Here is a 27,445-nt window from a genome sequence, read left to right on the forward strand (position 1 = left end):
AGAGCTATTGCTATACTGTATGAGGCTGCAGGAATGACTGAAGTCTGGACATGCTACAGAGTGCCTTGGCAGCATGGAGATGGCACAAATAGAGCTGGCTACAGCATTGTAAGTGGGCCACAGCCCTGTCTATTTAGGCATCTCTCAGGTGTTTACAGAGAGAAGTAAACAAAGCTGTGTTTGTAGGAGAATGAGTGTGCGGTAATGATTAGCAGATTAATGTAAATTGGGGAAACCTAGATTCAAGTCCTCATCTTACTGAGTGATTGCAGGACAATTCTCTCAGTCTAATCTACCTCTAAGGGCTGGTGTGAGGATTAAGGTAATGGCCGTGATCACATTCCTGAGCTCCATGAAGGAAAGACAGGATAAACAAGTAATAAATACAATATTTGCATGGTAGCCAATGGTGTGTGAGGGGAGGGGGGTGCAAGCAGGGCAGAGACTGGGGCACTTCTCTTAAATCCAGTACAATATTATTAGCCTGTCTTGGAAGTGTCATCCAGGGCAATGACATAACATTTGGCCAGGATCTGTTGGTGCTCAGAATAAAAGCAGATTTGCGCTGGTTTTGTAGATATGTCAGACATTCTTTCTGAGCTCAGTGGAGATTCTGCCAAAGCGAGAGCAAGGACTGGTGGGCTGTTTTGTGTGCATGGAATTGTTGCCTTCTTTTTCTTGCTCTTGCAAGGATATAGCCTTTTTTGTTGTCAAATTTATATGCATATATATTTTACTGGGGCTAATGGATTATGCTTGCTAGATGCTACCTAGGTATCCATGAGATTGCCTATATAAATAGTTTAGATATAAGTATCATTTGTTCTAAATTAATGGAAGTATTAGTAGATGTGATCAAAAACAACCTTAAAAGCAGGAAATGCATATTAAAAAGGAAGAAGTGGATGGTGGAAGAATTATTAGCACTAACAGAAGAAAATGAAAAAATAGAGATGACATCTAATATAATGAAGTACAAAAGAACATCCAAAATAGAATCAGGAAGCTCAAGAAAAATGGTGGGGCGAACAAAGTAGAGAAATAGGAAGTCTGGAAAAGATCCATGTTTCCTTCAATGTACATAAAAAATTCAAGGAATCAACAAGTATTGACATAAAAAGCAACAGCCACTACTGATAAACAGGAATATCCTTGATGTCAAGGATTAAATTGTAGTATCAAGTGATTTACATTAAAGAATTGCTTGAAGATAATGGGTCAGAAGTTATTGTATTAAAGGATGATACTGGACTGGAAATGCAGAAAACTGAAATTTGAAATGCATTATCAATAATTAAGAGATAGCAAAGCTCCTGCATCAGATGACATGTTCATAAAATATTAGGATTATTAGAAGAGGATTATTTAAATGCTTCAGTGGATCTGTTCAACCAAATCTACAGATCTGAAAATCCTGAAATTTGGTTAGGGTCAACTATGTTACCCAAAAAGGCAAATGCTAAAGTTTGTAGCAATTGCAGAACAATCAGTTTGATGGGCCATTTTCTTACAAAATAATCTACAGTAGAATTTACAGTAAATTTAACATTGCTTTTAATATTGTATTCCAAAAAGCATCTTTAAAGAAGTACTTGCTGATAAAAATGAGGGTATCATCGTTAATGGAGAGGTTATCTATGGCATTTGCGAAGCCAGTGATGACAGCATTATTTGCTTACAATTTAGACCAGTGATTCCTAAAATGGACAGTACTGCCCTCCTGGGGGTGGTAAAAAGATTCAGGGGGGCTATACTTGGTGGTTTTTATTTGCAGCAGAGCAGTGAACAAAGAACGAGGCAAGGGGGTGCTAGGGTTGTTGCCCAAGAGGGAAAGGGGCAGTAGCTCGAAAAAATTTGGAGACCACTGATTTAGATGATCTGCAGAGCTTACTTGATAAAGTTAGTGAAGTAAAGAGCACTGTCTAAAAATGAATGTTAAGAAAAACCAAGTGCATGGTAATGATTAAAAAACAAGTAGTGCAAGAAATGCAGTTAAAAATCTAAAATGTAAATGTGGAGTAAGTTGATGAATAAACATATCTTGGTGTTTGGTTGAATGAACAGTGGGATCATCCTAATGCAATAAAAGTTAGAACAGAGATGGCTTGGAGTAGTTTTTTTAAGATGAAGCGTGTAAGTATAACAAACTTAAAATTGGCCTTGAGACTGTACATTGTGTGGTGTTGCATATTTTCAGTTTTACTGTGGGGCATAGAATCATCGCCTTTAACACAGAGTAACCTTTTAAAAAGGGTGGAGGCATTTGAAATCTGGATTTATTGCAGGATGCTATAAAATTCATGGGCTGAGAGGGTGACCAACAAAGAAGCATTGAAAAGCAAGGTAGTACTGTGTAGCTCAGGGAAAGGTGACATAGACTGCAGTTGCACTGGATGGGGAGGGATTGTTGTGATAGACTCCTGCCCATCAGAACTGCCCACTCTACCACTCGGGGCTGGCCCTACCTATAGGCAGAATGAAGGGATTGCCTCAGGCAGCAGCAGCTGGAGGACAACAGTGGGAACCCCTTGACTGAACTCCGGGGCCATCCTTCACTGGGGGAGGACAGAGGTGTGCATGCGCCCTGAGCTAGCCTGTCAGGTCAGGTGTGGTGGGACCCCATTACTGGTGACAAGTAAGATGGAACTGCAAGTCCAGCTGTTCCTGAATGGAGATAGGTGTGTGTGTGAGAGAGAGAGACAGAGACAGGCAGACATCTTGCCCTTTGCCTCTTCAGGCAGCAAAATGTCTTGGGCTGGCCTCAGTGGCACTGGTGAGGTCTCTCAGAGAAAACGACCATCTAGGCATCGTGTGCTGGGGAAGGAGGTGAGCAACAAAGCAGCCAGACCTTTCCCAGCAAAAGCGGACGCACGGTGTGATCCTGCCTCGGAGGCATGAGGCATGGCAGGCAGAGCATCTGTCATAGCCGCGATCTGGCGCTGCAGTCCAGCAACCTCCGTCATCTGACAGCCAGGAACAAGCTCTGCACAACAACCTGACAAGAAGCAGATGGCAGCTCCAGGACCAAAACTTCATCCGGCTTTTTGGCAGCCGCTCCTTCCCCTCTGCGCTCTGCCCAGTGCTCAGAACCGACAGTGCAGCAACTCCCTCTCCCACCTCCTCCACCAGGCAGAGCCAGTGCGGAGAGAGGTGTCATGGAGGGAGGCCCGTGTGCGGCGGAGAGGAGCGGGAGAGCGAGCGGGGATGCAAGGGCCCTTCTAGAGGAACAAGCTCTCCATTGCCTCATGTTTCCACTCAGCACATCTGTTAAGCCAAATAGGCAAGAACCCATTGGCTTGCAGTCGAGTGGGAGGGATGGCAATGGCAGGCCTGCTTCTCCCAGCACTCACCAGATGCTGAAGAAGGTGCTGCGTTAACAGACTGACAAAGTGCTTTGCACCAGAGGCTCTCCTGAGGCCAGCAGGCTTTCTAGATGGCTTAATTTCACACCAACACATGCACTCTTGTCCATGCAAATGCATCTCCTTGCTCTGACATTACCAGCAACTGCATTTTGAAATGCTCTGCATCCAGTAGAAGCCAAAGCTGTATTTCTGCTAGGGTGCTGAAATTTTCTAAAGCTTCAAATCCATGGCCAGGAGAAAAGTAGGAGATTCTGACTTACCAAGACTTGAGATCATTTGAAAAGCTCACCACAAGTCCAAATCTCTAAGATCTGCATTTCCGAAACCATGCCAAACACAACATTATCTTTCAACTGAGAATAGATTTGGGTTGGGAAATAAGAAACTACAGCCAAGCTTGGGAATGAGCTGCTGTAACAGGCAGAACTAAAGGACAAAACGTCATTGCCCAAATAGTTTCCAAAGGAGATAAATCTCTGCAAACATAAAAAGGAAAAATGAAAAGCAGACTTCCGGAGCCAGCTGTGGACAGTGGCATTTAAATTTTCTTTTTCCACTGCAGCCTTCTTCCTAACCCTGGAGAAGGGAGCCTAAGCCACGCCGAGCAGAAGCCAATGCCAGGAATATTGGGGTCAGTTAAAGACGCAGAAATCTAGGAAGCTGCCTTGTGCCAATTCAGACCACTGGGCCAGTAGTGCTGGCACTGACTGGCAGTAGCTCTCCAAGCTTTCAGGCAGAAGTCTTTTCCAGTTCTCCCCGGAGATCCCATAGGTTGAGCCTGGAACCGTTTTCATGTAGGAGCTGAGCTTTGCCACAGAGCTACAGCCCCTCCAACATGATGTGAAACACACTCAAGTCTATATATTAGAATAAGTTTATGCATGCTTAGCTTTATATTGCTGTGTGGCTGTGGTGCACATGTGAATACCTGGAGTTAACCCCACTGCATGGGGTGGGGGATTTCAACACAAAAATGGGAGGAAGAAACGTTAACCCCCCCTTCCTGAATTGCCATGATTCTGATCTCAGCTGGGGCCACGTGTGTCTACTTGGAGGTAAGTAGGCCAATCATGCACAGCTCTGCTATGTGTGATTAGCAGAACGTTCATACTTTCTCTGCCTGTGCGAGTGAATTCACACATGCATGCACACACAGGGGAGGAGAGCAGTAACGATCTTTCCAGCTCAATTGTCGGGAGTCATCAGCAATCTGAACAATTGAGAAACAGTGTGGTATAGTGGTTAAGCACATGGGACTGGGACTCAGATGACCAGGATTCTAGTATCCTCTCAGCCATGGAGCCAAATGGGTGACTTTGGGCCAGTCACAGAATCAAAGTGCAACCTAAGTGCAACCATACAAGGTTGTTGTTGGGATAAGAGTGAAAGCTGGAGGAGAACGGTGTAAACCAGTTTGAGCTCTTTGTAAGAAAAAAGGTGGGATATAAATCAACAATTCCCAGGAACGCTGGGAGAAGCAATCGCATTGAAACTGGTATAGAACTGATTTTCAGTTGCATCGGGGAACGCATCCTACATATACCTTCTGCTAGCTCCTTTGCCCTCGGCCAAACAAACATGTCCTCTAACCAGACCGCTCAGGTCTTCTTGACTGCGAGGATCTGAGCAGCTTGCTTTGACATAGCTGGGATGCGCTTCTGCGGCCATTCAGCCGACCTCACAGGGGTGTCCTGTGACTGAGGGTGTTTTGGAGCGGTCTTTTGTCGTGCCCATTCCTGGACTGTTACGAGGGGACGGCGTGGTTCAGGCAATGTCTTTCTGTATGGCACTCGCCTCTGTTTCGCATCTACTTCTTCCATCATTTTTCTTACAGCAGGAAACCCTTTCAGGAGAACAAGGTGGGGCTGCTGCAGAGGGCCACCGAATTAGTTATGCGGGGGGCTCTCTGTTTGGAAACGCCCGTGCAGAGAAAGCAGACATTACGTCACATCCCTACCTAGCAGCTGTCTTCCCTGCTCCCCCGTGTTTACATGACAGCAGGTGCAATGCCCTCTATCCAGATTGGGACCCTAGTGTGGGGTGCGAGAGGGCTGTTAAGATTTAAATCGGGGCCCCCACAATTTTTAAACAGTGTGACTGCTAGATACGGTGGATGTAAAGAGATGCCTGTTTTGGCCCTTGGTCATCTGACCCAGGGAAGGAGAAAATGAGCAGATTTCGTTTATGGGCAAGGGAGCAGGTCTGCATAAAGGGGGACATTCCTGTGTGGCAACTGGCTTGGGCCTCAGCTTTCAGCCACATGAAATAGCAGAGGCTCCTTAGAGGCAGCTTGCCATGTAGATGCCAAGGATCGCACCGAGGAGTATAAATTCAGAGATAACCAAGGCAAGCGGTTCAGCCCATTGCCGGATTTCCTGCAGCGCCAGGCTCAGGGTGGACATTTGCCATTCTGCAACAGATTGTCACTCTTGAAAAGAACTATAGGCTGCATCCTATTATTATTCATGCAAAGAGTGAATGAAAGGCAACAAAAGGGGGAACAAACTGCACACTCTCTCCCTCTCTCTACATGTAAAAATCATATACATAAATGTTGATGTTTGTTTGAACGGCGTGGTGATAGCAAAAGACAGCATAGGTAAAGATAATATTTGGACTGTCATAATTACCTTTTGGGTCTCACTGACTGGTACCTATAGAAATGATATTCTGACCATACATTCATATTAAAAGATACGATATTAAAATGACTGCAAGTAGGCTTTGATGGACAGACTCCAGTCACGATCTCACTGTGGACTAGCCAACTGAGCTAGCCTGTTGTCTCCATCTTTGTTCCTGTTCTGTGCAGGATTGGCTGTCCACTGCCTTTCATAAAGCTTCTGACCATCTATATAGATGCTTCCCCCAGTAGCTGATCCTGAAAGAAACACAGAAAAAAAATATAATCAGCAGACGATCAGGCAAAAAAGCTTGCCACCCTGACAGATGTGCCATGTATTTCAAAAGGCATATGCATTCTGGGCACTTCCCACTGGCCATTCCTGATACTGATGATAATTCCCACTTTGCAGCCATGGGAGAAAAGATCTTTGTCAGTGTAAGTGGAATAATGGGATGGGATGAAACAATTTCACAAACATGATAGGTGCTTGACCCTTTCATTTCATGACACCTCTTTTGTCCTGAGTCATCATACAACTTTCCAAAAACACCAAGCGTGAACAATGCAAAATAAATCCTGTTTCTTAGAATTATTTGTGCAATTGCCGCTGAAAGACTCCCACAGCAATCCAAGCTGAATCCCACTCTGTGCAGGGCAAGGAGCTTCCCATGCTTTGCCTGCCGTGAGCTATGTGGTGCTAAAGTCGCTTGGCTCCCCTGTGAGAAAATGAAGGGGAGCAGCCTTCGTACACTGCACCGGACCAACATGCTTGCCCCCAGCAAGGATAAATGGATGCCACTGGAAAGTGCTGGAGTTCAGCAAAGCATAAGCCTCCCCTGCTACTTGCCTCAGTAAGTAGCACAGTGAGAGTGATGGAGCTTGGCAAATGCCCGGCCAGGTACCCCTTGTCCCCAGTATTCCGTATACAGACTTATAATGCCTCTGAATAGGGAGGCTGTTTTAGCTGTCAGGGCTTACAGATGCTTGATAGGCTTGGGTCCTTCAACTGTGGTACAGTTACCGAAAACTCTGTTGTACTGCAGTCAGTAGCCAAAGAACTCACAAGATCTGATTTACTATGCAACGGAGTCAGGTCTGCAAGCATTTTGCTGAGTATGTAGCTGTGCACACAAACTTCATGTGTAGGAGGCTGAAACGGTATATTCACTTGCCTGGAATGGCATCAGTGGGACTTCGAGTGGACATACAAAGGCAACTGTGCATGAATCTCAATCTGAGCATTCAGGCTTCCCTTGCACCCTTCCCACCCCCAGCCACATCTGGGAACTGGGAACCCTCTGGATAGTCTGTTCTGCATAAGGCAGGCCTCCTGTATTGATGGGTTTGAGAAAATATCACCCCATTGTAAATGCTTGGGGTAATTCAAGGTCCAGTAAAGCTGCTGAAAGGGAGTGCGGGGAGAACCACCTGGCTATGCTACAAGGCGGCCACACGGAAATGCAAGATTTGTCGATAACGTAGACTCGAGGGCATTGCAAGTTACAACTTCTGGCAATGCTGAATGTTTACCAGAATGGCTTCTCCTAATGCACAGGGCCAAGGACCTAGGGAAAGGGCTGGCTTTCAAAGAAGATGCTTTAATATGCTTTAATAGCGAAAAGGAATTGATCCATGCAGTAATGGCACTCCTTTGATGCTCCTGCGCAAGGACGGTGTCTCAGCAATAACCCACTTGCTGGGCACAGATCCACTGCTTCTGGTTCAAGTGCACAGAAACAAGCTCCCCCTGCACTTTCTAGAAGTCTCTGTTCTTTGGCTTGCTTGGTTGGATTGTACAACAGTTTCCTGCAGCCTGGAGCACTTCACTTATAAGTGATTCACTTATATCTGCATTAGGCCTTGCATGTCTAATCTGCCCAGTAACTGATGCTTTCTAGGTGAATTACTGACCGTTAACCTAAAATGCCACAGAACTGGTTTAAACATACAATCCAGTCCAAGTATTTTAAAAATAGAATGCAATATGATACAAAAAATAAGCAGCACAGAAATTGACAGAATAGCCTTACCAACCTTGCACTAGGTTTCTGAAATGTTTTGAACACCAGATCCCAGAATTCCTGACCTTCAGCTATGATGGGTTAGGGTGATGGGAGTTAGAGTCAGAACATCTGTGGAGAACCACCCTGTTGGGGAAGGCTGTTCTTACGGGGACAAATCGTCTTAGTATCTGAGTAAATTATGCACAGGATTGGGATATAGGATTTCACCCAGGCACTACTGCTGCACATTCTTGATTCAGTTTTTTTTTGGACCCACTGCGGAAAGCTTCAGAAGCCAGCCATGTGGACTCCACAGCTTTGGCTGGTGCCTGTCAAGCGCAGGAAGCATGCCATGTGTCTGGATTTCATTTTGGAACCAGAGCAATGAATCATCGTTCCCAGTTCTCAGTGCTAGAGCGGTCTAGATGAACCCTACTGCAGAAAAGCCTCCAACCACAGGGGATACCTTCACACATACTGATTTTATGCCCATGCAATTGGCATGACACTCCCCTCAAATGCCTCTGGGAAGTGTAGTTCTGTGATGGTGCTGAGATTTCTATTTATGAGTTCTTTTGTTCCTGGGTTTCCCTGGAGAGAAGGAATTACTATTACCCATTTCAGCTCTGTGGTGTGGTACAGAAGAATTGCAAACAATTATTACACAGAAGACAGTAACTGCTTAGATGCGATGTAAAGGAAAGCAGTCTTTGGGGAATCATTTGCTTTTGGGGTTGGAACTCTCATGAGTGAAGTGGATCTGGCTTCTAGAAGTCTTGCAGGAAGCTGGGACTGGGCCAGAAAGCAGGCAGTGCTCGGCAGGTCCCCACTCCTAGAAAGCAGCATATACCACAGTTGCAGCTCAGCCTGTTTGTGCTGGTCCTACAGAAACTATGCCGAGCCACTGATAATCTCCTGTCCCGTCCTATCCTCAAACCCTGTCATGAATGTGACCCACAAGCCTCTGTGGAGAAACAGATGCTCAAACTTATCTTACTTCCTCCCAGGCTCAAACCAAACTCTTATCAGATGCCCCTTGGGAGGTTGAAGCCATGGCTGGCTAATCCTGAGGCTCTCCTGGAATGGAACATGGCTGAGCCTCCTGCGCTCCTTGGAAGGGATGCGTCCTCTGGGAAATAACTCCAGTCCCTAATGCTGGGTGGGAAAATTGTTTCAGAGCCCTCTGCACAGCCTGTGTGTGCACGACCTTGCAGCTGTCCCAGGGCACTGCAAGAAGGAGGCCGGCTGGAACGGAACAGGCTCTGCCTCGTTTTCCCTTGCGTAAAGGAGCCATTACTCTGAGGATCTTGTAGATCTGCTGGGTTGCTGCAGCAACCTGCCAACCAAAGAAAGGGCAAGCTGCCAGTTGGTTTTCGTCTGAGTAGGATCCAGAGGTAAGGAAGATAAGCCAGATATTTAAGCAGAAGGGAACCTCTCCACCCCTCCTTTCCTCAGGAGCCCACCCAGCCCTGTGAAACTGTATCACCGAGAGTCAGGGAAGCCTGCTGAAGGACGCTGCAGGTCCTTCCTCTCATGGTACACAGATTCTGGACTGAACCCCACGCCAGCACCTGGTGGTGAAATGCATGGACTGAAACACCCTAGTTTAGCTCAGTGCTGGGAGCCAGTGGAAGTGACGTGCCCTGCTCAGTCACAGCATCCACCTGGCCCTGCCTTGCTCAAGGCCACTCAGCCCTTTCAGGGCTGGCACCTTTCCGGGTTGCCAAATAAGGCAGACAAGCTGTTTGTTATGTGCAGCAGAGAACTCGTGATACAAGCAGGGGGAAAAGCTGCTGTCACTGCTGCTCGCAGACATCAGCCTTAAAGAGGGGACATGCACTGCATAGCTACATATCAAGCTAGCATGTTGAGTCACCTTTGCTAAGCTGGAAAGGTGTGTGCCACACGACCACTTGTGGAAGCGAAGCAGCGTTGGACTTGACGGCCTTATAGTTCCCTCCCAACTCCTACTCTACTCTACTCTGTCTCACTTTAAGGAGATGCCAAAGAAAGCACTAGGGAAACTCGTCCCAAATGGTCATTGAGAGGCTTTCACAGAGACAGTGGGAGGAAAGTAGCAATGCCCACAGTCTCCAATGTGGCGTTCCTCCATACTGATGTACTAGAGGGCACCACTCTTTCCTGATTTGCATTTATTCATTAAATGTATTGTGTATTAAGACTATTAGAATTACACAGATTTTAAACTAAAGGACTGCCTTCCAGCACCACCTTTATCTGGGCTCAACAGGGTGGTCCTTGGAGCTCAGATCCCAACTCGGCTTTGTATATTTAGGTTCTTGGGGAGATTCTTTTCCTTTAAGCCTCACCAGTTTGGGAAATGGCCATTTTGAACCTCATTATGCCCACTATGGCAGGCATTTTACGATGGCACCCTCAACATTCTCCCAAGTTCCAAGCATGCCCACCTTCCCTGGATGATACCCATGGCCGGACTGCCACCAATTGCTAGCTCCTCCCTCCCAACAAATGCACTGGGAGGAACAGTGTGAGGGAAAACCAGCTGCCAGCCAGGCCTTGCCATTTGGCCCCTCAGCCCAGCCATGTGAGAGTTCCAACCTCCAGGTTAGGGTCTACTGGGAGCTCTTGCAGAAGCCGAGCTGTAGGAGCTGCCGCTTTCATTTCCAGGCACTCTTGGGCATCTGCTGACCCCGTACACGCATCTTCTTTCCAGGTTGCCTTGCAGACTCAAAGGCAGCTTCATGGATTATTCTGCCTGAGGACTTCATAGTTTGTCATGTTCAGCAGCTTCATATTACTTCTGTTGCACAGATCCTGAGGGGCAGTACTTGGGCACACACAAACGCGTGACCACAAAATCAGACATGCATCCCAGCATGTGTGACAGGTGCATGCATGTACAATTTATCCCATTTCAAATATGCAGAAACCGCCGCCACCACATATTTTTGAAGGCCACATGTGCTGAATTTTAAACTGATGCACATATATTTTCAGACAGTGTCCACATGCATTTTGTACTCGTGTGTTTCATACTCAAGTATAAAATGTACCTTGTGAAGTCATTCTAAGAAAGCAAGGAGCTTGGGAGCAGGGGAAACAGAGGCTTAGAGCACTGTTTATGAGCCCTTTCTTTTACTCCAAGGGTTTGGTTTTCAAATCAAACGCTTATGAGAAAACAAAGCAAGATCCCAATCTAGTCCCACAGTCACAGGCTGATTAACCCCGAGTTCAAGCCCAGGCCCTCCCATTGACTATAAATAGCTCTGCCTTTTCCTTTCCCATCCTCCCAGCAGGAGCTGAGAAATGCCTGCCCTTTTATGGTCAAAATGGCAGATTCCTACAGCTGAACAGGCCAGATCTCCCATTTTGGGGCTTGGCCAAGGGGGCCCAGGGGGATGCAGCCCTGGGCCTTTCAAGCTGCTGCTGCTGCTGCTTCTCCTTCATCAGCTTGGCGGAGATAGATCAGGATGCCAAGAAGAAAGAACAGGTTTGCAGGGCTGTAGCGCAGAGGACAATGCACGACGGGCATTTTGGGAGCAGAGGCTGGAAAGCATTTGGTGCTGTGTTCCTCCTCTCTCCTACCCTCCTACCGTTGCTGGTTTGCGCACAATGTCAGGGACCCGGCGTTCTGTTCCAGCTCTGTGATTGAAAACTGGAATCCCTGATTAAGGATCAAAGGCATTCATCCTTCGTGACTTTTTAAATATATGGCTGGAGCAATGACAAATTATGTGTCTGTTCTCATGGTGTTTGTGGGATGTATGCAAATACGCAAATACATGTGGGATGTAACATAATGCACAGTGAATATTTGCAAATGAAGTTTCAATTGTGCAGCTATGTTCGTTGTTATTTAAAATGCATGCTGGGTGATTTTAAAAATATCCTTTAGGATTTTTTTCATTCGTCTAACAATGATGCAGAACAATACAGCATCCCATCGTGGATAATAGGGACACTGACACTTGCGATTTTTAAACAGAGCATGCCCAGGTTTGCTAATATTTGTGCACAAGTAATGCAACAAAGTGAGACCATGCCTGTTCTTACGTTTTTATGCCATATACTGTACTGATACCCCTATCCATGATGGTTGTATTGATGGTTTGGGTCAGTAATGCAGAAAGTTTGCATAAGCCTGATGAGAGCATTTGTGTGGCTTTCCCAGTTGAGCCTATTTATACCTGTTCTTGAGAACTGTGTGCAGGCAAGAGGAATAGCATATGCAACATTTAGATGACATATACAGTGGACAAGATCCTGCCCTACACAGAACACAGGAGAAACACAGTCCCTGCCCAGAGGAAGGGCACACTACCTTGGGATGAGCAGCTTGAGGCCCTCCAGGTGCTACTGGTTTGAAGCTCCCATTATCCTTCCTCTCCGTTCACTGTGCTGCCTAGGGTTGATAGGAGCTGCAGGACAAAAGGTCTGGTGGCGCACAAGGTTCCCACCGCTGATCTGTGTCCATTCGTTTCAGAATGGCAGCCCTGCTTTGGAACCCACATGCCTGCTGGATCTGCCAGAACGATGGAACCATGAGATTGGAAGATCTTCTCATCAACTCAGTGTCTTCAGGTAGGATCCTGATCCATATACTAGGCAATGAGCAGGAGCTAACGAGGGACACCATGGCCGATATAACTGACTGTAGGCCCAGGATGGTGTGGCAAAATAAGGAGAGGGGTGGGTGTGCTGCAAACTGTGCTCTTCTGAATGCTTTCCCACCTGCCCCTTAATACCGTCTCCCAAACGTAGGACCATTTCAGCCGTGTTTTCAGCATGTCTGCTACAAAGGGGAGTTGCATGTCCATAAATATGCGGTGGCGCCTGGGACTGGGAACAGCAGCCACCTTTGGCTCTCCAGTACTTGCTTCAGCACGCTTACAAGATGAAATGAAACTGAAGAACATCCGCAACGACCCAGGGAAATAAAGGCACAAAATCTCAGGATGCTGACAACATATACGTGGTTTTATTTCGAGAAGTAGCCCTACATGATTTGGCCCTAATTAGGGGCCTTCCTCAGGGACTAGATCAGAGAAAGAGAAGAGCCGTGGATGTACATTCCTTTAACATTGCGTAGGCCATATCACACTTGATGAACCAGCTGTTGTTTACATTTACTTTCTATGTTTTGAAAGCATGCACATTCTATGCAGGGCCAAATCACATAGCGCTACTTCCTGAAAGAAAACCACATATATATTGTCAACATCCTGAGATTTTGTCTCTGTTCAACGAGATGACCATTCTGAGGTATTTGGTCAGCTCCCCTTGAAATAGTTGGCTTCCATCAAATATTGCTCAGTGTCCACCTTAGAAACACTCCTGGCTCATCAACTGGGACAAAGCCTTGGCTGCCACAAGTCCTGGACCAGGCATTGCCAGCTTCCCTCCAGAATGAGCACTAGAGGCAGCACAACTAGTTTGGGTGCTTGCGCTCTGAATCACAACTCTGTTGGGTGCTGAGTTACAGACGATCTTCATCCATTCTTTCAGAAACCCTGTGCAAACACCATGGGAAACAAGCATACGAAGCGTGGGTGGGAAAGAACAATCGCAATAGTTCCTTCTGGCTAGGAACCAAACCCTATGTCTTCATCGGCCCTTCTACACAGAACTGATGATGGGTACAAGCTGTGCATAGATAAGCTCTGTACATTGGATCTTTACTCCTCAGGAGATGGATGCCAGTGTATGAGCTAATTGTCCACAGATATTTTGTCTTCACAGAGCTTGAGCAAGTTCAAATGGTCTGTTCAAGGTAGTTCCGTTTAGCTGTATCAGGGAAACTGGGCTACTTAAAACCATGAAAAGAGCTTGTCGAGAACAGGGCGTGACGCTACACAGTAGGGGTGGAGGTGGGAGGAAATGTGTGCAATTCTCATTTTAATGTTTAAACAACTGCATGTATTAGGGGCATTTGTATGTATACATGTGTACATTAGGAAGAAATACGTATGAGTTTTCATGTAGATCTGCTAAGAATTTACAAAGCAGTATGGCTACATGATGAAATGAATTTAAGACTGGAAGGAGAAGAAAAAGAGAATTAGAAATTGACAGGTTCATCCATCCCTATTACAGTCAGGAATATGTTGCTATTATGGATTTTGGATGGCAAACACAAACTCAAAACTCTTCTTGTCCAATAGGTAGACATTACATATTACATGAAAAAGTGTCTAACAAAGACCTGCAGGACACTTTTGTGAGAAAAGTTGGGAGGAAGTGTGCAGAAATGACAGTGTGGTGGTGCTTCACCATTTCCCTTTCTGCTGTTGTAGTTTCTTTCCCGCAAGCTGCTTGTCCCCACCATATCCAAGTGTGTGCTTTAAAGTAAAACCACATCTGAAACCCAATGGAGGAAATGTGGCTTGATATGGTGGGATGGGTGAAGTGTAGCAGGAAAACAGCAGATGAGGGAAAGGGTTAAGCACTGCTGCTTCGATTGCACTCCCTCCAAGTAATCTCTACATTAGATTACTGCAATGTGCTCTGCATGGCCATTCAGAAGCTTCAGTTCAGGCAGAATGCAGCAGGCAGATTAATAAATGGGACCTATAGGTCCGAGGGAAAGGGGTAACTAGTGGGGTGTTGCAGGGTTCAGTCCTAGGCCCAGTGCTCTTCAACATTAATGATTGTTTTGTTTGTTTGTTTGTTTGTTTATTTGAAGCTTTCATATCCTGGCCTTCACAGTGTCTCAGGGCAGCAGATGAGGAAGTACAAGGAAAGAGAATCAGATTTGCAGATGATACAAAACTGGGTGGAATAGTGAACACGCTGGAAGACAGAATGAAGATCCAGGGTGAGCTTGATAAACATGAACATTGGGCTGAAAGCAACAGAATGAGATCCAGTAGGGACAAGTGCCAAGTCCTCCACCTAGGAAAAATAAACCAAATGCTTCAATACAAGATGGGGAATATGTGGCTCAACAGAACTGAAAAAGAAAACGACCCGTGGACAATAGTCTAAAAATGAGCCAACAATGCAATGCAACCACAGAAAGGGCAAATGCTATTTTGGAATGCATTAATAGAAGTATTGTTTCCAAATCATGAGAAGAAGTAGTTCTCCTATACTTCTCACTAGTCAGAACTCGTCTGAAATACTGTGTCCAATTCTGGGCACCAAGATTTAAGAAAGATGCAGAAAAATTAGAAAAGCGTTCAGAGGTGGGCAGCACAAATGATCCAGGGTTTGGAAACACTGCCCTATGAGGAGAGGCTGAGAGAACTGGGCATGTGCAGCCTTGAAAAGAAGGCTGAGCGGGGGACATGATTATCTTTCTATAAGTACTTCAAAGACAGTCACAAAGAGGAAAGTCAATATCTCTTCTTGCTGATTCCGGAGTGTTGGACACAGAATAATCAATTCAAGTTGTGACAACCCAGATTCAGACTAGGTGTCATGAAAAGTTTCCTCACTGTCAGAGCAATATGACAGTAGAACCAGCTGCCTTGAGATTTGGGCTTTCTCACACTGGAAACATTCAGAAAGACTGGATGGTAATCTAGTGGGATGGTATAAATTGGTGTCCTACAACAGCAGTGGGTTGTCCTATTGGCCTTCTTGGCCCCTTCCAACTCTACTATTCTATGATTCTGTGAATATATAACAGCAGTTCTGGCCTACTTTGATGGGTCACCTGTATGCTTCTGCGCTCAATTCAATGCCCTGTTTTAATGTATAAAGCCTTACATAGTTTGAGCCACAGTACCTGACAGTGTGCCACTCCCAATTACAGTCTACCCAAATATTATGCTCAACATCTAGGGCCTTCTTCTTGAACGCCAACTCTGAGGGAGGCTCAGGCAGTGGCAACAAAAAGGATGGCTTTCTCTGTGGATGGCTTTCCCTATATGGTGGCTGCCATATAGGGAATGACCTCCCCATTGAGGTCCACCTGGTCCCAACCTTGAAATATTTTCAGCACTAAGTTAAGAAGGCACTTTATGTCAAGGCATTTAAAGATATACCTGGATATCCAATTACCATCTCAGGTGTTTCTTAAAGGGCTACCCTGCTTTTTAGTTGTTAACTTTTTGTTTAATGTCTTTGCATTTTTGATAAAAATTTTATGATATTTTATTGTTTTTATGAACTGTTGTAAACCATCCAGAATGCTTTAACTATTGGGTGATACAGAAATGAAATAAAGAAGAAATAGCTGTCAGGTTAAATGCACAAATTTGTGTGTAACATGTAGCTTGTCCCTGAGAAAAGTTGTTTGTGTTTCTCTGGAAAGGCCCTTATAAAGGCCCTCTCATGCTCTCTGTGTTTTTAGTGAAGTTTGGGGAAATGGGGCAGGAGTGAGTTAGCTCCTGGTTCAAGGCTGACCCAGGCAAAGGCACTCACACTTAGGCTTGAGACAGTCCTCCTGGGAATCTGGCTCATGTCTTTCCTTCAGACTTTTTCTTGTGCTCAGCCCTTGGTTAGGAAATGAGCCAAGCCAAGATGAAGTCTACAAACACTTGCAGAAGGCCAGTTGTACAAGCAGCAACCTTCTTCCAAGCTTATGCAGTCATTCATAGTCGCAACAAAATTGGCCATATTCTAGGGAGCTGAGTCCAGGGAATCCCAAATTAGGTTCATCACAAATTCCTACTCATGCTTGCTGTGAGATACGTAATGAAAGTTGTTCTTGAGATCAATATAGACTTCCAAGAATGTCCGACAAAACATGCTTTCTGCTGATTCCCGCATTTTTCTGTCTCGACTCTGATTTGCCAGAACCTCCCAACGCCAGTTATGCTCTTGCTTCCTCTAGACACCTCAAGCAGTGCTGCCACATCCTCTAGTTTCCCTATTTGTCACAGATCTATTCCTTACAAATTTCCAAGTATGTCCTGTCATGAGCTGTCCCTTATCTTTCCTTTTATTAACAGAAGGTGCTGACACAAAGGTGGTTTTATAGGAACTGCGAGAACCTAAGAACTCAGATGAGAGCTTGTTTTGATTCTGAAACAACAACAGAACTCTCGCCACACAGGAATTTCCCTGCAACTGCCCAGGTACCGGTCCAATCCTCTAGGGCGGCAGGCTATGGGGATAATAACGTTATACAGGCAGCTCAGCACATCTTCTACTGGCAGTACAGACGCATGGGGCCTTTTCTAAGGCCTTCATTAGGTCAGAGTGGCAGCCGCCCCAGCACAGTCACCACACACCTTGGGTGGCACAGTGTGCCCTTGCTCGTGCTTTATTGCACTCAGGCACACGGTTGGTACAGCGGCACCTTCGAGGCTTCTGCTCCTGTCTAATACCAACCTGCATGGAATGGGACATGTGTGCTTTGCAGGGATGAACGCCTTAATTGTGGCCAGCATTGTAGCACTGGCCAAATCTGCATCCTGCGCATTGTGCTCAGTTTTTGGAATGAGGTGGTTTCCATGCAACTCAATCAAAGGAAGTAAAATAGAAAACAAAACTGCAAAAAAAAAAGGGGGGGGTTCAGTTTTGGGTCATGTGAACTGGTAGGTCTGGGAGTGACACCTCTTGCTCTGTTTACACATCACATTCCTGGGACAGAGGAAATGGCTTGCGGGGTCCCAAGAGAAGCTCAGTCACATCAGGAGGCCCTTTGGAGGAGACGATGCTCTTTTAACTGGCGATGGCCCATCTGTTGTGCAGGGCTGAGGCAAAGGGGCAGAATGTAAAAGGGAAGTTCCTCAAGTTGACATTTCAAAGGTCAGAGCAAACCAGATAAAATCTGTTTCCAGTATATGAAAGATGCTGGCCTCCAGGGCTTGATGGCAAATAAGACCACCAGTGCTTTCCACTGAGTGGGAGGACCATCCTTCATTAAATGCTTCAGCCTCTTTTAACACTCTGTGGGACGACACCCCTGGAGCAGGGAGGACTGTGCATCCAGTGGGCTGGACCCAGATTTAAGCTGGATCAACCACACGGCTCAGAAGGTACTCCCTGCTCTCCTTTCCATGAAAGCCCCACTACACAAATAGTCCGGAGGCCCTGCTGAATGGGATGAGCTGTGGCAGGCAGAGGGACCTTCCCTTGTGGGAGGTAGATCCCCGATCCAAGCCCTTGACTCTGCTCTGAACTTCCACGTGCTTGTGATCATTCACATCGCCTGAGTACACACACTGTGCACCTCTCTAGGCTCTCTCTGAGCAATCAGGAACCCTGCAAACTCTGATGGTGGGGAAAGAACTTGTGCACGCTGAACGTACAGTGCCGACAGACATCTCTTATTTTAAACCAGTGTTACAGAACAGAACCCTAATGGAATACTTTGTTCAGAATAGCCACAAAATAAATGCATTTTTTCCAGGTTCTCCTCAGTATATTCTCTTGAAGATTTAGGCAACAGTCTTCTTACTCCTCCTTAACTTTGGAGTCAGCCTCACTGAACTAAATGGGATTTAGGACATGTATTTAGGACATGTATTGGATTGCACTATCACTTCACAGTCCTGTGCATGTTTATTCAGAAATACGTCTCCTTGTGCACACTGACATTTACTCCCTTGCAAATCTTAATCCAGCAATCCTAAACAATTCTCTCCCTCTCACACACATCCTTCGATAAGGGAGGTACCATACTAGTCTGCCCATAAATGGCTGAAATTGAGAAGGGCGATGAAAGTGATAGGTCAGCCTTGATGATGTCATAACTCACGAAATGCCATGGTTGGCTCGTTACTTCACTGAACAAGGGGAAGCGGCAAGCTGTCAAGTGAAACCAAATGCACTAATGATTTTTGCTAAGGAAAGAGTGCAAACCACTACAATTGTACAAGTGTGGCTAATTCTTTTTCAATTAACTTCTGCATAGTTTTACACATTTTTTAAAGATGATTTGACAGCCATTGACGGCTCCTCTGAACTGCCACTCGGGTACTTTGAAGGGGCTCTCAGTGGCTGTCAAAACGAGGAACAAGTCAAGATGCTCTGACCTGCTCAGAGATTTCACATCTGGAGACCCAAAGGAGCAGGTTAAAACCTGCAGAATTGTTACCCACGTAAGTGTGCACAAAGAGAAATAAAAGATAGATCATCACAAGAAAAAAGGGACAAAAACGGACAGTATTTCACAAGGGATAGAGATTAGGATCAGGATGGTCCCTGACAGATAGAGACGGTCGGAGAATATGGCTTGTATTGTTTATCTTAATACTAAAATCCCCTTTAGTTTGGGCTCCTCAGGAGGAGCTTTAGCCTGCAGTCAGATACCCACTTAGTTGGGAGTCAGACCCATGGATGGGATGTTAACTGGACAGCAGCAAAAAGCCCAAGTCCAGGTTCCAACTTGGTTTGAATGGCACCTATTTCTTCTCAAATGGGGAAATGCCCGATGCAATCATGTTTTTCTTTTCCTTCCCCAGAATACTCCTTTTAAAACCATCCTAGCTTTGTGTTCAGAAGAACAAGGAGGAGGGGTGGAAAAGGAGAGGGAGGACATCTGTAACTCTTATTAGCAAAACACTTCCTTTAATGGGCACGGGGTAAACTGAGCTTTGTGGTCTGCTGGCTTTCTCATGACAGCCTCCCACTGCCTCCAAATGACCATAAATAGGCGATGGAATGGAAACGGGCATCTCAGAGTGCCTAACTGCAGCAAAGTCTCAGGGGTGGTACATATGATTAAGACACAGGATCTGCTCTGGCCAACTCTATGGAGGTGGAGTTCCTCTACTGAGGCCTTTTTAAGGGGCCTCCAATCAATGCATTACTTAAAACGATAGCCTATTTCCTCATTGTCTGTGGGAAGCTTTTAACTTCCCAGGGCTGACTTCTGCTCCTGTCCCAGGAGTACAGAACCAGCCGGAGAAAAGTTGATAAATTATCCAGTCCTCCCTCCCATTACTTCAGCAAGAGCTCTGCTAGTGGTGTCACGGCTGAGTTGCTCTCAAAACCACAGGAACATGATTTAGCCCAAACCCAGAGGGTTTGAAATATCCCCCATCACATGATTTCGTGTGAGGAGAGATCACAAACCCATCTGGTGAATACGTCTGGCGGCCTCTCAACCCAGCCCCGTTTCCCACATCTTGCTGTCAAGAGATCTGCTTGTTTGTCTGCTTGTTTATATATTTAAATATTAGTAAGCTGCACTGATGGCAATGAACAATTCACAGCAATAAAAACTAGAATACATTTTTGTAATATCAGAATAAACTTGACAATACAGAAACATTAACAGGACAAAAGAATATATTGTAGCCATACGGCATCTATGCAAACAATTCTGGAGCCACAGTAATAGAGCCACCAATTTGCTGATAGAGCCACACATTTTCCCCTCTCCTCCTCAACACTACTAAGCATGAGCAACCGTCCTCTAGTCCACCCTTAATGATACTTCTGTATCAAGTGAGAATAACAATGGGATTCCAAGGCGGTCCCCTCTGATCCCTCCTAAAAATCCATAAAAGTCTTGAGCATTTTCTTTAAAAGTCACTCCTTTCTCCATCCTTACTTCAGGCCACAAATTCAACTTGCCAGTATGACGCTGGACATTTGAAGGCCTACTACTCTTTGTATGCTCCTCAAGTCCTTCCAGGACATGGCAGTCTTCCTTCCTTCCTTCCTTCCTTCCTTCCTTCCTTCCTTCCTTCCTTCCTTCCTTCCTTCCAGCACCCCTAGCACTAGGTCTGTATATTTAATCTCCAGACCATCAGAATTCACAACAGTTTTATCCGACAGAGTAATTTCATTGTAAGAGAACCAGCCTGTGTTTCCTTTCCAGATAGATGCTAAGGTACTCAACCGTTGTACCTTATCAACTCATGAATAAAAGTTATGTGTTGATAGACAGCTGGGTGGCTTAAAAAGCTATTTTAGTCATGTGCTAAAATAGCTGGCTTCAATGAGTGTGTGTGTGTTATGCTGAATCTAGGGTGACTGAGTGGCCTATTTTGCAGACCTCTCTTTGAGGAGCTGCCCAGTCCAAGTCTGGTTGACAGATAAAGACGCCTAAGAGCTGTGAGCAACCCATCAGCAGTTACCGCTGGATGTAGCCTGAGCAGGAGTATTGTTCCCCTGAGCACAGCCGTTCACACTATGGTGAGATGAATTATATTTCTTTTTCAATGAGAACAGTTGTTTCTCAACTTCACAGAATCATAGAAAAGTAGAGTTGGAAGGGGTCAGGAAGGCCATCAGGTCCAATCCCCAGGTCAGTGCAGGAAATCAAGTTAAAGCATCTCTCCGAGATGGCTGTCCAGTTGCATCTTGAATTCCTCTAGTGTGGGAGAGCCCATGACATCTATAGGTCATTGGTCCCATTTCTGTACTGCTCTAACAGTCAAGAAATGTTTGCTGATATCTTGCTATATCTAGCTGTATCTTTACATATCTGCACGCATGTGCTATTTTGATGGTGTTTTTCCTGGACGCATTAGGGGTACTCTACCCGAATTTCAACAATGTGTTTCCTGGAGAATATTGGTTTAACATGAACCATATGCCTTCCCTGGAGATCTGGCCTTCCTGGTGGGAGCCTCAGGATCACTAGCAGAATTTGCTGGCCTCTTGCCAAGCTACCGTTCCCAAGGTCCACTAGTGCAACCATGTTCCTCAACTTGACTCCCAAAGTGTTGGACTGCAGTTCCCATCATTCCTATGCAGCACATCCATTGGGGATTGTTATGATGGTTAAACTGAAAGAAAACTGAGAGACAACCTTCTATCTCTAGAGAGGTCTGTAGAAGTATGAAAGTTACAAACCTCGGGTGGGCAAGCACTTTTGCTGGCACTTCATGCTGTAATTCAGTGCCTTCCTAACCTGAGCTTTTCGAAGAACAGCCTCATGACTGCAGTGCAATCATGACTTCCCTGACCAAGGCTTGCCAACATAACCAGGCCATAACTCCCCTCAAGCTCAGCCTGTTTCCCACAAAAATGGTGATTTTTCCAGGGACCCAATCAGTCCTATGGTACATTTTTTCACACATGAAGTTTAAGTCAGTGGGATTGATATGACTTTGAGAGCCTTGTTAACACAGAATAACAAGCAGTCACAAGACACTTGTAATTAATGTGAACATTCTCACATCATTTTTGTATTTGTGTTAAAAAGTGTCTTTGGCAAAAAGAAAGCATTTAACCTTTATGCCTACATGTGTGAAGATAGAAGACTGTGGAAAATGACCCGACGGTGCAGAATTTCTGACACCACAGTGACAGGGTCTGGCCAATGTGAGCCCTTGTTTGAGCAGACCCACTGAAAGGAATGGGGCCAATGGGAGCTGAGTTAACCTATTGTTGTCTACAACTGATGCTCATTCATTCTTTTGGAGTAACGACAATGGGGAGGCACTGAAAGTGGCACAAATAGTTCTGCATGGCCATGGTGGGATTTGGGTTTCTTTCTTGAACATCAGCCTATGATGCCAGATATGGGGAATCTAAAAGCAGATGTGACATCGTACAGAAGCCTGATGTTCACAGGGGGAAAGTGTAGCATGCCAGTGGGTATGCCCACACCTCTTGGCATTCTTAAACTAGGTCTTAGGATCCCAGACACTTTGCTAGGACTGCCCTGGAATGACAATACAAGGAGCATTGCTGGCGCACTGTTTGAGGTGAATTTCCACCCCAGAATGCATAGAACTGCCAAGCCATATTGGCACACCAGGAACTGACATTTCTATATCCTTCCTTCACCTTCGGACCTTGCTTCTAGCCATGGTAGTTGCATGAAACAAGAAGTAGGTGGAAAGGGCCCCTGAAGGAGAAAAGTGCAACCTAATGTGGGGACTGCAATCCCGGTCACTGTTTCATAACAACTTTTGCCGGGTTGCCTGTGCTTATTCCTCTAAGGACTTCCAAACTATCAGAGCATGGATTGACACAGTCTCCCCATATTCAGCAGCGGTCTAGTCCTCTCCCTGACACTGCCCAGAATCCCATCCAGCAAGGATGTTTTGGCTGCAATCCTACACATACTTCTCTCTTGCATGAATGCTACCAAATACTTTGGGGTCTGCATCTGGGTAGCCATGCATAGGATCATACTATTCATTTTCTTTCTCTCAGTTGAACTGGCTCAAATCCCAGGGACTGGTTCCTGTGGGTTAAAATGAAGGACCACCAACAGACTTGTGTTTTCGTCTACCATTAGGCATATGTGTTCATGCAGCAAAGCAAAGCTATATTATCTGACTGGAATGCATGCATACTGCCATACTCCATCCTTAAACTTATTAACATGTTCTGACACATACAGAAGATATACATACGGAGGCATGTTGAGCACGCCCAATTATATTGAGATATATATGGGACCACATCTGGTAGTTCTTGTTTCTGCTTTCCATGTGCACTGAGCATAACTTGTGAAAGACCCTACACATGTGTGAACCATAGGGCCTAGGCTTGGGAACCCTGCCTGTCCTATGGTTCTGAGTCCACAGACAGAGTCTAGGCAATGTAAGTCTTTCATACGTTACACTGACACCTAAAGACAGTGGAAGCAAAAACACTGGATGCCATTGCAGCAACTCCCCCTTCAGATGTGTTGACAAGAGGGCAATTCTACAACAAGCTATTAGCAGCTCCTCAAGCTTCATTAGCCGTTCATACTGTAGAAACATAGAGAGCATGTTCACAGAAGTGCCCGTGTCTGAAGGCACATAAGGTATCCGCCATGTTGAAACTAAGCAGGTCTGGGGATGGCCTGAGCTTGGAGGGAGATCACCTGGGTACCCCAGGTAGCCACGATGGGTTCCACAATGGGAAAAAGGTGGAATATAAATATAAGAAATAAATAGACAAACACATAAATATAAACTTGAGAGCATTTTCACACAGCAGGCTCCTGGTAGGTGGCCTTTGGAAGTTGACTGTAAAACATTCATGAGCTAGATTCACACTGTCTTCCTTGTTCTCATTTGCATCGGCAGCATCAGACAAGACAGAAATATTGCAAGAGCTCAACAGTGATTTTGACCCACGTCTAAAGAATTCCCGTCTTCACCAGTGTCTCAGATTCCTAGCTGACCTGTTTAGCATCATAGAGATGCCTATTTTCAACCATTTTCTGGCTGTTTCTCTACAGGTAGAGAATGACCAAATGAACCAAAGAAACAGTCTCAAGGAACTCATGAACAACCCATCTATTCCATTTAACCTTGGTGCTTATGAAGAGGAATAAAGGAAACAGCTGGTGTAGAAATGTTGAAGTAAAGAGGAAGGCAAAAGGGTATACTAAGTATTTGAAATAATCCATTTTCCCAGGTCTCCGGTTTTGAAGCTACAAGAGCATTTTGCAAGCTGTCATTTTAAAAAGAAACAAACTTAAATCATCTCCAGGCAACATTTTCACAAGTGGAGAAGGAAACATTACTCTGTCCAGGAGCAATTCAGCAATGCAGCCTGTCTAGACACAGCCTTCCCCGAATTTCCTTCTGATAATTGCTTTGGGAAATCCGGACGTGGGTGTGTGTGCATACGTGTGTGCTGGAAAGAAATTTCCCACCTATCTATCAGCCTTTTTGTGTCTAGAGTGCTTTAGGCTGAGCTCCAGAACTCTGATCAGATGCCACCAAATTGAAGATGTATTCCAGATAATCAGAACTGTGCTGCCCACCTCTCAGCCGTCATTTCCTAAAAGGATTTTAGCCCAACAGGTGATACAAAAATTGCCAGCAATCAATCTGACCTATTGCAAGACCAGGGTTGCACCTCTGGGAGTCTCTCTGAGGCACTGGATTTGAGCAAGCGCCATAACTAAATGGACAGTGCATCTACTTTGCATGCAGAAGGCCCAAGTTCAACCCCTGCTGTCTCCAGGTAGGGCTGGAAAAACCCCCACCTGAAGCTTGGGAGAGCTGCTGCCAGCCAGTGTTAGCAATACTGGGCTCAATGGCGCAGTCGTCTGATTCAACACCACCCGTGCCAACAAACTTTTTCCCCTTCCGCATTCACAGAGTATATTACAACATGCAAAAAAGGACTCGCTTGTGACTATTAGGATGCCCATGACATGTTTGCTTCCCAGGCCCTTTGCTGGGAACGTGGTTGTCGGGGTGGACTGTGTGGCCACTACCCATCTCAGTGGAGTTGCAATTCAGGCCCGAGATTGGAGCATCATTACCAGAAATGTTCTGAAAAGAGTAAGGCTCCTTTCCCCCAGGACCACTTAATGCCTGTTGCCAAGCGTGGGGCTGTTGTAACTTCAGTAGCTCCAGTGACCCCAGCTCACTCCACACTGGTGAGGGAGTCTTGGAAAGACAAAATGATCTATTGCCATTTTCCACTGCAGGGTGGGAAGGGGGAGGGCAGTCTCAGCTGGAAATTCTTCCTTTTTTTCTTTTTAAAATTTTCCAACTCGGCACATACTCTGTGGAACAAACAAATGCCAGCAGCTCTCTGAAACATCTGCCTCTTACAGCCAACCGGACAGCCTTTGTAGTCTCTGGGAGAAATAACGCTTTAGCTTATTCTAAAGGGTGCAAGGCAGAGTGTAACAGCCCTGGCTTGTCTTTGTTGCTGTCTAGCACTGAGTATCTGACGAGGTGGGGTAAGCCCTCGGGAGAAAGAGGACTGGCAATGGCCTTAACTTTCCTAAAGAGGTTCTAATTATGTTTCCCACTAAGTGCTGTTCTATCGAAGATGGCTGCTTCTTTCACTTTGAGGTTTCAAGACCAAGGCTCAAAATTCATCACCCTGCAATGCTCAGAATAAAAGATGCTGATCAAGAGAAGAGAAGAGAAGAGAAGAGAAGAGAAGAGAAGAGAAGAGAAGAGAAGAGAAGAGTCAACCAGAATGCAAGGATAAAGAAAAAGAGCACAAGGTAAAGGGCAGCCTGGTATGCCATGATCCTGCAGAAGAAGAGGCTATTAAAAACATCTGGATGGTGTGCTGGATTTTTAGCTTCCCATATGCAGCCACTGCACACTGTGTTGAAAATCTCAGTTTTTGAGGGGTGTAGGATTACTCTCAGAGTAAATTGAGATTCTTCCTGCAAGCAGAAGCCCACTTTCACCACCTTGAGTGGTGTCTTTATTTTTTCTCCTTTTTAGTTGCTGTTATTTATCTCCATCTCTCCTCCCTTCTGTCTTTCCTTCCATCATTTCTTTTTTCCTTTCCTTCTTTCTCCCCTCCTCTTTCCTTCCAGACTGAGAATAGATCTGATGCCTGAAAGAATTATACTGCAGTGTGGAACTGAAGGCAAACTCAGCTGAGATGTAACATCCCCACTAATATATAATCTAAGAATCATGGGAGCATTTGAGCCACATGCCATGTATCTGCATTTCTTTTTGAGGCTATGTAAAATACCCAGTACATACAAAGATACCTATAGCTGTAGAGCAAGTTTAGCATACATGGGCAAGCAAACACCCAGCCATACACACACTCAGGAACATACCTGCTTTCAATTGACCAGCAATCTTTGCCCACACCTGCCATGTGCTAGGCCCACAGTGTGTCTGGAGAAAGCGGGCATCTTTTCATCTCTTCAAAATATAGAGGGACACTGGGAGACCAGTGCTGCCACTCCTTTTTGAAGCCGCTGGCACAAGGAGTCCTGGGTGAAAACGCTTTCCTCGCCGCTCAGAATCTGGAAAACCTTTTACTTTTACCTTATATGAGCTGAAAGACGATGCTGGATGGCTGACGGCCACATCTGTCAGTGGTTCTGTGGGAGGCCATTGGCTGGGGCTTGGTCACATGGGCCTGTTGCCTTGACCTGCGACAGTTCAAGCGAATGTTGGTTTTACCCCCTAAGGAAGGCGTGCTTGACAATTTTCATATTTCTTCTAAATTTGGAGATTTCAGACAATGCTCAGAATGCCAGAGGCCCATGTGGAAGTCATTAAGACTGGAGGGAGAGAGAGGGAGAGGAGAGGAGAGGAGTGTGGGGGGAGAAGGGGGGGTGCGGGGAGAGCTCTGGGGGTGGGGCAAGGGAGAGAGGCCTGAGGCCGTTGCCAGCTACAAGCCTGGGAATGTAAATGAACTCACTCAAAGAAAGTTGTTTGTAATAATTTACTTCCTCTCCAGCCCTCCTGCCCCATTTGGAAAAGCAGAGCAGCCCTGAGAACCACATGGCCAGAAGGAATAAATCCCACTCCATCAGGAACAAATGTGTTTGGCCCTCTGCCTCGTGCAACAGGGCAAGCCGGGAGCGGCTGGGGGAGAGCAACTGGGCACAGGCAAGATTGGGTAATGCACACTGCTGGCCTGGGGCCTCACTTGAATTACCTTTTTACAAGATGGGGCCATCCCCCCTCCCGCCTCCTTTAGAGGAGAGATGCTTTTTGGGCTATTGGTTATGTTCATGCGGTTGGGGGTACCAGCATTCTAGAAGTGCAGTCTTATGCATGCTCAGACGGGGGAAAGGCCCACAACTCCCAGCGTGTTGTCTGTGCCCTGGATCAACAACTCTAGAAAAATAAAGGTATGCTTTTGCAGTAAGTATAAAATGTAGCAGCAGTCTGTTGTTCTTCACTGACTGCAGCCCAGGCTGTATGGAAGCTGCCAGAGTGGGG

The 27,445-nt window shown here is 45.8% G+C and overlaps 1 long non-coding RNA gene across 2 annotated transcripts; it reads right to left on the bottom strand.

The window, feature by feature from the left end:
• Positions 1-207: 207 nt before the first annotated feature.
• LOC123035833 lies at positions 208-26,511 on the bottom strand. 2 transcript variants are annotated; one of them, XR_006417044.1, is made up of 3 exons: positions 26,326-26,511; positions 5,996-6,246; positions 208-2,995 (listed from the first exon to the last, which is right to left on the bottom strand). It is a non-coding gene; the product is annotated as an uncharacterized LOC123035833 (long non-coding RNA). The 2 variants fall into 2 exon arrangements; XR_006417043.1 differs by having other exon boundaries at positions 208-6,246.
• Between the last annotated feature and the right edge of the window lie 934 nt (positions 26,512-27,445).

Source organism: Varanus komodoensis, unplaced genomic scaffold (genome assembly GCF_004798865.1).
Source record: "Varanus komodoensis strain SLA01 unplaced genomic scaffold, ASM479886v1 scaffold7_3, whole genome shotgun sequence".
Lineage (NCBI taxonomy): Eukaryota > Metazoa > Chordata > Lepidosauria > Squamata > Varanidae > Varanus > Varanus komodoensis.